General features: G+C 47.3%; 1 pseudogene; it reads right to left on the bottom strand.

Annotated features, from left to right (window-relative positions):
* Positions 1 to 9,653: 9,653 nt before the first annotated feature.
* Positions 9,654 to 12,297, bottom strand: LOC144168252 (uncharacterized; annotated as a pseudogene).
* Positions 12,298 to 12,628: the final 331 nt, after the last annotated feature.

Here is a 12,628-nt window from a genome sequence, read left to right as displayed (position 1 = left end):
TGTTTTTGTGTCGCCAGGTTATTTGGCACTTTGTGAATGTGTGTTTTTTTTTCTTGTCGCGTGCGTAATGAAAGAAGTGCGTTATCCGCCCAGCGCGCACGTGGTTTTCATTATACAGCGTCTCGGGCTTAATGCCTGCGCACACAACACCTATGCCCACGTAAAGTTTTTTTCTTCTTGTCCTTTTTGTCAAGCGTTGTCTGTCCCCATGTAATCACGCCGTGTCCACGCAGTAAAAGACTTCTGTTTAAAACGTAATTGTGCACCCCTCCCCGCACGGGGCACCTTGAGTATTCATGGTGACGGTACTGGCGATACCGCGGACCCCGAGCCCCCAAACATAAGCTGGATCCAACCGTGGCGATGTGTTTATAGGTGGAGGGTTAGAAACCACGAACGGTGGCCGTCGGAGCCCAGGTCAAGCTCCGGCGGATGGGCTCTCTGTCTGTTCACCAGGCAGGGAGCTCCGGGACCTCTCAAGCTATTAGGGTAAGGTTTGAGACGAAAGTACCCCCGTCCCCTACTTTTTTCCAATGCCACATGGATAAATCAAAACCCCCCCGCAAACCCGATCGGTCCCTGAAAAGGGGCCGCACCGATGTTACGTACCCACCCCTTCCAACTCTCACTCTCCCGAAACCTGATAACTATCCCCGATTCTTGATTATCGAATCCCTTGAAAAAGACAAGCCAGTTGCCTCAATGTCCGTTTTTCTGACTACAAAATTCATAGAAGGAATAATCGGTAAACACTACAAAGCCAAAAAGCAAAGAACTGGAGAGTTGCTGGTAGAAGTCACCACCCAGCAACAGGCCACAAGCCTCCTGAGCCAGACCCGTATTGCCGATCTTGGCATCAAGGTCACACCCCACCGCAGCCTCAACAGCTCGCAGGGCGTGATCTCAGAGTCAGATCTGGCAAACGAGACAGAAGCCGATCTTCTAGAAGGCCTGAGAAATCAGGGTGTGACGGCAGTCAGGCGGATATCCATAAGACGAGATAATAAGGAAATACCTACCAGGCACATAATTCTCACTTTCGACCGTGCAACTCTTCCAGACCATATCAATGCAGGATTCATCCGGTGCTCTGTCCGAGCGTACATCCCGAATCCACGGCGCTGTTACAAGTGCCAGCGGTTCGGGCATGGTACCAACTCGTGTCGGGGCCAACTAACTTGCGCCAAGTGCGCGCAACAAGGTCATCACTCTGATAATTGTCCCTCTAACCAATTGCTTTGTGTGAATTGCAAAGGACCTCATGGCGCGTATTCGCGAGCCTGCGAGACATTCAAAATTGAAAAGAAAATCATCAACGTCAAAGTCACGGAAAACATCACCTTCCCGGAGGCGCGAAAGAGGTTCGCCTCTTTCCCCCTGGGGAGGTACGCCGACGCAGCTCGCCGGGGGGCGGAGCGGCGTCTAGTTTCGGCGGGGACCCAGTACCGCGAGTCGGACTTGGTCCCGCCTCCGCCCCCCCAGGGTTGCCCCAGGCAGCCCAACCAGCCTCTGCACCGCTAGCTCACCCAGCAGCGGCTGTGGTGGCAACAACGTCTGTTGGGGATCCCGCCGCATCCACTGCTTCCTCTCCACCGGCCCAAAGCACATGCAAGGGCACGGAGATGGAGACGGAGGCAGTCGCAGCGACCCCCTCCTCCGCCTCACTGCCGGTGCCACCTGTCGTGCTCCCCACGCCTTCGGCACTGGCAGCGCAGGCAAAGAACGCCCGAAAGGGTACCACGTCAAGGGGGCCCAGTCCGCTGGGCACCCCCTTGCCTTCAGATGACGACATGGACGTCGAGCGCTTCCGGCTTCCATCGCAGCGGAAGGAACGGGCTGCGACGTCCAGGTCAGTAGAGAAGGCCAGAAAACCCCTCCCAAGAGTGCAAGCCCCGAAAGACCCTACATAAATAATCACACTCCAGTAGCTCTGAACACATAATAATGGGAAGAGAAAATATTGTTCAATGGAACTGCAGAGGCCTTCTGAATAATCTTGACGACGTGTATGAGATTCTGCATGCCAATCAGCCAAGTGTAATGTGTGTTCAGGAAACACACCTGAATTCCAAACACACAAATTTCTTGAATAGTTACCTTGTATACAGGAAAGACAGGGATGGCTGCACACACTCTTCTGGCGGTGTTGCCGTAATCGCCCGCAAATCCTTAGCATGCCACCCTGTCACCTTGAACACCGTCCTTGAGGCTGTAGCCGTTCGCTCAATAATATTTAATAGGTTGATAACGGTATGCTCCATATACATTCCTCCTGATGTTGCACTTACGAGCTCCGACTTCGAGGCGCTGGTTGGCCAGCTGCCCGAACCGTACATCCTTACAGGCGACCTTAATGCTCACAACTCTCTTTGGGGCTCTTCCAGAACGGATGCCCGAGGTCGCCTGATAGAGAAATTCCTGACATCTTCTGGAGCATGCCTTTTCAACAATAAACAGCCTACATATCATAACATAGGACACAACACATACTCATGTCTTGACTTGGCTATTGGCTCCGCAGTTCTCTTTCCTCTTCTCGAGTGGGGTGTGGGAACTGACCCATATGGTAGTGACCACTTCCCCACCTCACTTAGATATATAGGTAAAGGCCCAAGCAGTTCATCTTCCCATTATAGGTTCAATGAAGCACGAGCTAACTGGAACACATTTACAGAGACATCGAAACTACACCACACATCCATAGCACACCTACACGTAGATGAAGCCGCACAACTCCTCACGGCGCACATCCTCGACGCCGCCGAAAAGTCCATTCCCCACGCCTCTGGTGCCCCGCGCAACCAGCGGAGGCCGTGGTGGAATGAGGACTGTAGGCGGGCGCGAGAGGCCCAGAACAAGGCGTGGGGTGTCCTTCGTCGGTACCCCACGTCGGGTAACCTCATTTTGTTCAAACGGGCCAAGGCGTTAGGAAAACGTGTGCGCCGTGAGGCAAAACGAGAGAGTTGGCGCTCATTCATAACATCTATAAACTCGTACACGGACACACGCAAGGTATGGACACGTATACGCAAACTCAAAGGACAACATACACACAGCCTGCCCCTGGTCAGTACAGCAGGGGACACACTAGAAGACCAGGCTGACACACTCGCACAACACTTCCAACACGTGTCCAGTTCAGCACACTACACGAACACTTTCTTGAAGTATAAAGCCTCTTGTGAAAAGAAGTCCCTACACGATAACATCAAATCACAGACTTCTTACAACTCCCTGTTTTCACTACATCAGCTGAGGGCTGCTCTGAGCACGTGTAAGCCCTCAGCTCCAGGCCCAGACAACATTACATACACAATGATACAACACCTACACGCAGACACACTTGAAGCACTTCTACATCTATATAATAAAATATGGCTTTCGGGGCACATTCCACACTCTTGGAGGGAGGCCATTGTAGTGGCTTTCTTGAAGGAGGGAAAGGACCCGTCGTCCCCCTCAAGTTACCGTCCAATAGCCCTGACGAGCTGCCTGTGCAAGCTCTTCGAGAAGATGATCAATCGCAGGCTCGTGTACTTCCTCGAGTACAATGGTCTTCTCGAGAGCTGCCAGGCAGGCTTTAGGGTGGGGCGATCGACGAACGATCAACTGGTTGCACTTGACTCATACATCAAGGATGCCTTCGTGCATAAGCAGTACTGCTTAACTGTCTTTTTCGACCTCGAGAAGGCCTACGACACCGCTTGGCGTAATGGGATCCTTAGTGACCTCAGGTCATTCGGTGTTTCGGGTAATATGTTGAACACCCTTGTTAGTTATTTGTCGGAGAGAGCGTTCACAGTAAGAGTTGGTTGTGCACTTTCAAAGGTTCACGTCCAAGAAAATGGCGTGCCGCAAGGTGGCGTGTTGAGTTGCACTCTCTTTATCGTAAAGATGAACTCTCTGGGAAAGGCACTTCCACCAACAATCTCTTATTCTATGTATGTAGACGACGTGCAAATATCTTTTAAATCATGTAATATGTCAATATGCGAACGTCAAGTCCAGCTTGGTGTCAAGAAGCTTGCCGGCTGGGCAGACAAGAATGGGTTTAAATTGAATCCTGCAAAAAGCTCCTGCGTTGTGTTCTCCAGGAAGCGCGGGGTCCATCCGGACCCAGACATTACTCTGAATGGTGTGTCGCTTCCTGTGAACAAGGAGCACAAGTTCTTAGGTGTTGTGTTTGACCACAAACTCACATTCATTCCACACATCAAGAAACTTAAACATAAATGTCTGAAAACAATGAATATACTTAAGGTTCTCTCCCATCAATCGTATGGTTCCGACAAAGAACTCCTACTACGGCTCTATACTGCGTTGGTTGGGTCTCGTTTAGACTATGGCAGTGTGGTATATGGGTCGGCGACTAAAACAGCGTTGCGAATGCTTGACCCAGTGCTACACTTGGGGCTGCGGCTTGCGTCGGGTGCTTTTCGCACTAACCCTGCTGAGAGTCTTTATGTCGAGTGTAATAAGTGGAGCCTTGAGAACCAACGAACATACATGGACTTGCTTTATGCTTTTAAGATTTCATCGCTGAATAATCATCCTTTCTATTCTGTCTTTAACGATGCATCAACATCTCTGCTCTTTGTAAATCGCCCATCCGTTCCTCTGCCCTTTTCACTTAGAGTGAGAGAGCGAGCCTCGGATCTCAGTGCTTTGTTTTTAGATGTGTACAGGTCATCCTTTTCAAACAGTTTACCGCCTTGGCAAGCTCGCCCTGTGTCGTGCGACCTTTCTTTTATGAGACTTGACAAAAATCGTGTACCACGAGCTGCAATACTGCAGCACTTTCTGGCTTTGCAGTTTAAATACACATGTGCAGAATATTATAGTGACGCTTCTAAAACCTCCAGTATGGTGTCGTGCGCTGCTCATGGTCCTAATTTCAATGCAGCCAGAACCATGAACGTGCACACATCAATTTTTTCTGCAGAAACGTATGGAATTTTACTGATTGTACGACACATACTTGAAAATCATATTCCAAAGTCTATCATCTACACAGATTCCTTGAGTGTCGTTCGCGCACTGTCATCGCATACACCCGCCAAAAACCACATAATTAATCTTGTATTTAACACTATCATGTCTGTGTATGCAAAGAAGCATGAGCTGGTCCTCTGCTGGGTCCCAGGACATGCAGGGATCGCTGGGAACGAGTTGGCAGACGAGAGGGCCGGTGCTGCTGCACTCAGGAACACTGTGGACATTACAACGGTACCCTACACAGACCTCAAGCCACACATAAGACAACACCTGCGCAGAACATGGCAAACACACTGGGACGAACAGACAGACAACAAACTACATGTAATAAAGCCACACTTGGGACGGTACACATCTGACTCACACAACAGACACACGGAAGTCGCCTTGGGTAGGCTGCGGATAGGGCACACCCATGCGACGCACTCGTATCTGCTGACGGGATCTTCTAGACCCCAGTGCGGCCGGTGCGGAGAGGTCCTATCCGTAGTGCACATACTAATCACATGCAAGGCACTTCACACAACACGACACAAACACTTCAGAGAACTCTACAGACAACATATTCCCCTACATCCATCGTTCTTCCTAGGTGATGATGCCATTGTTTCCGTGAAACGTGTGTTTGAGTATTTGTCCGACGTCAAGTTTTTAAACCTCATTTCCTACCACGCATCATGAAATCTGGCCCTATACACCAGCCATGCTCATTGTCGTTTTGTGATTTTACTTTTGCTTTTGCTGATTTTACTTAGTGTTTAAGGTTTCACCCCTATCATCGACTATTGTTTTGGCGCTCTTTGCCCCAGTTGGCCTTGCGCCATAAACATCCAACCATCATCAATTGTGCTCCCCTGGGAACTCTCAGTCACTCCAGCAACTTCGTCACAGGGACGGGCCGGCCACCCTGCAAAAATAAATAGCTGTTGCCGCGCCTCATTGTTTGCGCGAGGGGGCGGGGGAGGTTATGACACAATGGTTAATGTTACACAAATTTTGTCTACTGTTTATTTTCTAAAATTTCCGCCACCTTGGATACAACCTTTTCCATCGAGAAAAAAGCGACCAGGGCTTATTCCTTTTCTCTAAAACAACTTTGTAAGCGACGATTTACTACTTGTAAACTAAAATTAGGTTGGCACATTTACAATTATTCTTAACTTTATTACTACATTATCATTATACTATTTACATCATGGCGCTATTTAGCTCCACTGAAGGACGGAGTGTCTCCCATTGACCTCCACTGGTTCCGTCGTGCTCCGCCCGAGTTAATTCTTTGTTGTTATTCTTAATTTCTTGTTTTGTCTCTTATGCTATCCCAGAGCTGCCGCCTGACTTTTAAAAATAATACCAGGAAGCGATGTCCTTAACCTTTGAAGACTGCGAGATATAAAAATATTCAAGCCGAATAATATCTTAGCAAAGTTTAATTTACCACAACAGTCGTCGTCGTCATCAATGAACCAATATTTGGCACACCACAGAGTCAATTCGCTGTAATGTCAACAAGAGCGGTGATAAAAAAAAAACAACTCTATATTCTGTTCCTCTAGTCAGCTTTTGCAAAGTTGAACGAGAATATTGTAATAATTTGAAAGGGAGCATACAGATACACTGAGGCTGCGTTCTAATTCGCGGACAGCTTCGTACACAGCCTACGAAGCAGTCTAACTAGACGTCTAGAGGAAGCAGAATTGGAACAGCGCTGCGGTCACCAACGCAGACGATAACTTTGTAGAATACATGTTCAGTAACGCGAGCCGCAGGCTCCGTAAATAATACTTAAGTTATTTAAAAACTAAAAGCATTTTATGCGCCACCACACGTGGATAATCGAAAAGAATTCCCGTAAAAGTATTACCCTTTTTGTTACGCAAATTACGCTAATCGCACATTCACCCCAATTATGTTTATATGGGGTAAAATGCAAGTTATTTATTTGTCTTATTTAAAATTGTTATGTCCTATTTGTCTTGCCATATTGTCTTATTTGTCTTTTTATGGAAACGAGTGGAAGCAGACATCTGCAAGAGCGCAAATTCAACACGAACGAGTGAGCTTCTTGCGCGATGGATGAGCTTTCAGAAGAAGAAATGCTTCTTTTGTTCTTAACTCTGTTCAATTGGCTGAGCTCCTCGAATGGGCTACTGATGCTGCTGTCTCGACGCAACGTGAGTATTTTTTGTTACATGAATAAGAATCTCACTGCGCGCTGGGGTGTTGCCTTCACTAAAACAGCTTCGGTGGAAGGAACAGTGAATATATTGTCATAGTTTCGTGGAAAAATATAATATACCCGAAAATATAACCGTACCACACGGAAGGTGAAAATTGTGCGTTTGTTTTATTGGCACTCATGAGGAATTTGTACGTTTGAGGCATATAGGGGCGCAGAAGGCAGTCATTCCTATGCCACATGAGATTGCTGCACGAAATGTTGACTTGTAGGTACAAGTTTCGCGTGCTTAAACGTCATGCGATTCATTCTAGATTTAAAATTAAGCGCATATCCTGCAGTCGCAGAATTATTGTAGTGGTACAACATGCTTAGCCATACCAGCTGATGGTAGAACAAATTTTACCTCGTTGCTTTCTAATATATAAATGGCAGCAATTTGCGTTTGGCATCTTGGTTTCGATTTTTAACGTTGTTAACAAGGTATGCGCAGGAACGGGGGATTGGGTGGAGGGCGAGGTGGTCGTTTTCTTGAGGGCAGGAGTGGCAACGTCTCATTGGAGGCCACCAAGTGCGCATCATTACATGGCGGTTACCGATCATTGTTTCTGCCGCAAGCTACGCACCAACCTTACGCAGACTCTCATCGCCACCAGCCATCTTACAATTAATGTTGCAGAACAAAAACACTGAGCAAAACAACAGAAAGCTGTTGTGCGCCACACATTGCACAATTTTGAACTGATTCGTTTTTATCTTTTCCGCCCTCTCCGCTTTTTAGAGGCTAAAGGCTGTAGCCCCTCCCCCTAACCCTCCTTCCTGAAAGGACACAGATAAGGGAAGGTCTTGTCGGGAATCTTCTGGGAGGAAGAGGTGTCTTCTGGGCGTCGTTATAGGAAGAGGGGAGCAGACCCATCATCGTATACTGCTCGAGCAAGACCGCTTGGTAGTCCGAACAGTGGAATTGTTGGCGGGGGGATGTAAATTTATATGGTGTAATTTGGGGCAAAACCAAACAAAACGTTGCCTTGCAGATTCGGTCTGGGGGGGGGGGGGGCGTACCATTTTCGTAGGATTTCCAATGCATGGCTGGCATCGGCTATAGGTACTTGTTTAGGATATTTTGCGGACACCAGCTAGCTGGTGACGTCTCTTCTCTTATTCTTACAGCAGGAGAGGGGTCCTTACTGCTGCCTCAGCCAAAAGTGTGTTCTTTTGGAGTACCTCTACAACGGAGACTTGAACTTCAAGCACCACTTTAGAATTACACGGCAGACTTTTTGGACCCTGATGGAGCTTCTTTACAGCGATTTACATGTGAGGAAACATGGATGGTGTCGGGAGCTGCGTCTCTTAATATTTATTTTCTGGTTGGGTTGTGGTGCTGCTTTTCGGGTGGTGGCTGCCTGTTTTAATGTTCCCAAAACAACCACGTTTCGGATTGTCACCTCAGTGCTGAAGCTGTTTGTGCAAAAACTTGACAAGATAGTGTATTGGCCCAAGCCTGAAGACCTGCCACAGATTGAGCAAGGATTTCGCGCACTGGTCGCCAACAACCGGTTCAGTGGTTTCGTTGGTGCAATTGACGGCTGTCACATTAGAATAGTGGCTACTCTAAGTATGCATCAGGACTACGTTTGCAGGAAACAATTCTATTCTATACAGTTACGAGCGGTATGTGATCACCGTGGTGTCTTCTTAGATATTTTTGCCGGCTACCCAGGATCAGAGCACGACACAAGAGTGCTGCGCAACAGCCCCATCTACAAGCATGCCCTTTACCCCCCGCGGGGCTATGCGCTACTTGGAGTCTCCGGGTATCCCAACATGGACAACCCAATCATGCTAATTACACCCTACAGGGAGCCCCAACAACCCATAGAACTGCGGTTCGATGCAGCGCATGCGAGAGCACGCTGTGTAATCGAACGTGCCTTTGGCCTAATGAAGGGACGATGGAGGTCAGTGTTCACCAAAGCTCTTGAAGTGTCTGTTCACAAGGCACCTGATGTTGTTGCTGATTGTGCAGCCATGCACAATGTGTGTACGCGGATGAATGATGACGCACCAGAGGAACTGGAGGATGACGACAATGTAGACCCGTACAACGAAGATGATGACCAAGACCATGGAGGACCGGATGAGACGGCATCGGAGAGAAGAAACACCACAGCTGCCAGACTCTCCTGTCCAATCGCAACAGGCGATCATGACTATCACAAAGTATTGTAGATAGCTGATGGAACTCCCCTTCAAATGACGACCATCAATGGTGGGAACTTTTTTTACTGCAGCATTGCATTTCGTCATTTCAACAAGTGCACAAATACGTGTTTTACGGCTGATAGAGATCTTTTGCAAATGACAACCCACCTTTCTGGGAACTTTTTTCAACTTTTTATTGCAGCCTTGCTGCTGTTTATTCAACGAAAATTGGAAATACACAAGTTGCGAACACACGGGAATTAAAAAGAATGATTCACTTAGTACTTCGCGAAACAATAAAATCAAAAAGTTTTTCCATTAGGTTGGTTGCCTCTCCATGTTGCTGAGGACACGTTCGGTGACGTCATCTGACCGCTTTGTTTTTTTCACCTGTTTCCCTTGTGGCGATGTGTGTTCCTGCGGCTGCACAAAATAAAAATGCCCAAAACACATGTGAGAAGTTGGCATAGATGTACCGAGTATACAGTAAGAATGTTAGCTGGTAGCTTTCAGACGTGAACCCTCATCAGAATTGCTGAAGCTCAGGCGTTGTGCTTCTAAACAAGAGTCGAAGTTTGGATCACAGATCGTTTTCCAGATGAAGGTAAAAAACATGTAGCATTACCCCAGGGCATATAAAATCCCCAGGCACTCTAAATTCATCTGCATGCGTATAGTGCAACCACCCAGAGCTGCAGCGTATCTTTCAACAACATGAAAAAAAAATGTCAGTTTGAAAGCCTGTACATTCAAGCAGGGTGTACAGCTGTGTTCCGGTGCAGTAGGGGGCTTTGTGTGGTCTTCAGCATTTTTTGCCCTAACTGATATTATAGTGCATAAGTGCAAGTGTACACCATTGACTGTATAAAACCTTCTGCACATTTTGCAGGAACATTGTTGCATGTTCACAATAGCTGGAAAAGATGCTAGGCTACTATCTACATTAAGTGGGTGCCCAACGTTGCCAAGATAAAAAAGCGCCACATTTTTGAAACATTCTGCCCTGAAATACTCACCGCAGCTTCATCTGATGGTGGCTCCTCAGCATTACCTGCGGTAGAAGCGGAAGCCACAAGTCGTGGTGAGTTTATGATGGCTCGGCCGCTCATGATAGAGTCAAGAAGGTCAAAAAAACGGCCACTGTAGCTCGCCTTCCTCGTTTCCAGACCTTGTTGGCGGGTTCTTCAGATCCTGGCAGAGCAACAAGGTTCAGTTATATAATTTTTTTATAAATTTTTAAGTACTAGCCAAACGTGCACGTGCAGAACAGGTTAAAAAATTGCCTCTCATTGGTGAACCTGAATGGTAGTAGCCAATGTAATATGGCTTGTAATAGAACGTATTAACAACATGGTGAAAAAGATGGTTTGCGGATCAGCATTCCTTGTACTTTCTGAGTAAGTTCAGCCATTTTTTCTGACACTGCTCCACACTTATGCCCCTGAGGCCCAGTTCACCAATGATGCGCCTGCAAAAAAAGTTACGAGAGGTATAAAACACAAGACGTCGGCGTGGCTTCAAACCTGCTGAACACTTGCCCGGCCCGACGGCGTGGTTTAAGCAGGTGTTTGTGGCCCACCAATCGGGCGTGAAAAACCACAAACAGAACTGCTGGTCATCCATCCTCAGAGTGGAATGACACTGAATTTTTATTTCCCTTAATTTATACCAATGTCAATGGCGCATGCTTTCATGGGTAGCTTCCAGCACACATGCAGGCTAGACCTTGGGTGTTGCGTGCAGGAAAGCTCGAGTCGTTTCCTAGTTGGGTCTGGTTTGTACCGCTAGAGTAATGGTCCGAAAAGAGGGCTTGGCAATGGCGATATGCCCCACCTCAAGCGCCTTCTTAAGTAGCACTGGTAAGACTACAGCGTATGTTCCCCTGACGCTCTCGCTTACCCAAGAATTACTCTAGAGCTGTCTCTGAGCGGCACTGGTATGCATTTTGTCACATTGGGTATTCATTTTACGCGGAAGGTTCCGTCCTGGGCTTGGAATAAAGTTTATTGCATCTCCTGTTTGAGGCTGACAGGGCTGTAAAGTTAGAGTAGGAAAAAATGCGTTTATTCGGAGGGGCCCTGGCAATTAGAGGGTCAAAGCAACATGTGCAAGTTCGGTGTGGTTCACATGTCCTAGATTTATCACTGATTGGCACATTTGCAAAGTTGTTTTTTTGAGTAAGGTGGAGAAAACAATTCGTGCCTAGTAGCGGACAAAACAATGTTTCATATCTACCTACAGCTATCTGCACTCGCGTATTTACAGAGTAAACATTCTTTGTTTTGCATTCGTGCACACCTCGAGTGTTGTGCAAGCGCAGCATGGAGTTTTAAAACCCTAATAAAAAATGAAGTGCCATGTGTGTCCTATGTGGCGAAACCAGAATGGGCGGCACACATGCCATGCGTCAAAGCCAACTTTTTGTTCAGACAGGAAGATTGGGGGGGGGGGGGGAGAGGAAGGGGGGTGTTTAGCCAATTTCCTTAATCTTGTGAACCCCTTGTAAGCTGCAGATTCCTATTAGGGAATGAACCCCGCAAAGATGTGCGCCTAATAAACTCAAATAAACGTGAAACAGGCATGCAAAAGTTTATAATATAAAGAAGGGGAGGCTTAGAGAAAAAAAGACGAGGACGGTGGCAAACGTGACAAGCGCCTGTCACGTTTGCCACCGTCCCCGTCTTATTTGCGTTAAGCCTCCCATTCAGTATGTACCAACTAGCCCAACAGCACGTTCTTTTAAAATATAAGAACTCTGGAATAAATAAATAGGCCTCCTTAACTTACAGCCAGCCTTGCTTCGCAGCATTTCTGTTTCCTGTGAACAGGTAGTCGAGTTCGTGCCTTTTAATGATGAATGCCTTCGTCTGTTCCTCTGAAACTGAAAAAGGAGGGTGTTCCAGGTGTTTGTCTAACATTATGAGAGGTATCGGCAAAATGCGCACATGCATGAGGCGCAAGCGCAAAGTAAATGTAGACAAGTTTATACCAATCACACAAATTATAAGCAATTTACGTACCTTACATATCGCGCCACGAGACTTCGCACAAAAGTTTCGACCGTATGGCGAACAACAAGAATTCCAAGAAATTGTTACACAATCACCAGGGAATAGCATGGATGTGCCTTGCCAACATCACTTGTTCGCTCATGTCTGCTCTCCTCGCGCCCGTAAGGCCCAACCACACGGGCGCGTAATAGCGATGATTGGCGCAACTACGGCGTACAGCAAAACCATTTGTAGGCGC

Source organism: Haemaphysalis longicornis, unplaced genomic scaffold (genome assembly GCF_048455015.1).
Source record: "Haemaphysalis longicornis isolate Haplotype H1 unplaced genomic scaffold, Haemaphysalis longicornis Haplotype H1 scaffold_2, whole genome shotgun sequence".
NCBI lineage: Eukaryota > Metazoa > Arthropoda > Arachnida > Ixodida > Ixodidae > Haemaphysalis > Haemaphysalis longicornis.
The sequence above is the reverse complement of the archived record's forward strand: the minus strand, read 5'-3'. Positions and strand labels throughout refer to the sequence as shown.